Here is a 245-nt window from a genome sequence, read left to right on the forward strand (position 1 = left end):
GCATTATGCGCTGGCAGCCTCCAAGCCAAAGGCCATATCTCACTGCGTATTTATTCTTTAGTCATGCAGAGAGAAAAGAAAGATATCTCATTGCTACCAAATAGCATCGTGGTATCCACAGCTAGATGTAACAAACGTGTTCACTCTACGTGCATCTCTACCCTCTGTGGAACGTTACAAAGGACCAAGATGTGACGGGGCACACGGCACCTTGCACAGAGGAAGCTTGACTTCCAAGAGTATAC

The sequence above is a fragment of the Plasmopara halstedii genome, assembly GCF_900000015.1.
Source record: "Plasmopara halstedii genome assembly, contig: Scaffold_322, whole genome shotgun sequence".
NCBI lineage: Eukaryota > Oomycota > Peronosporomycetes > Peronosporales > Peronosporaceae > Plasmopara > Plasmopara halstedii.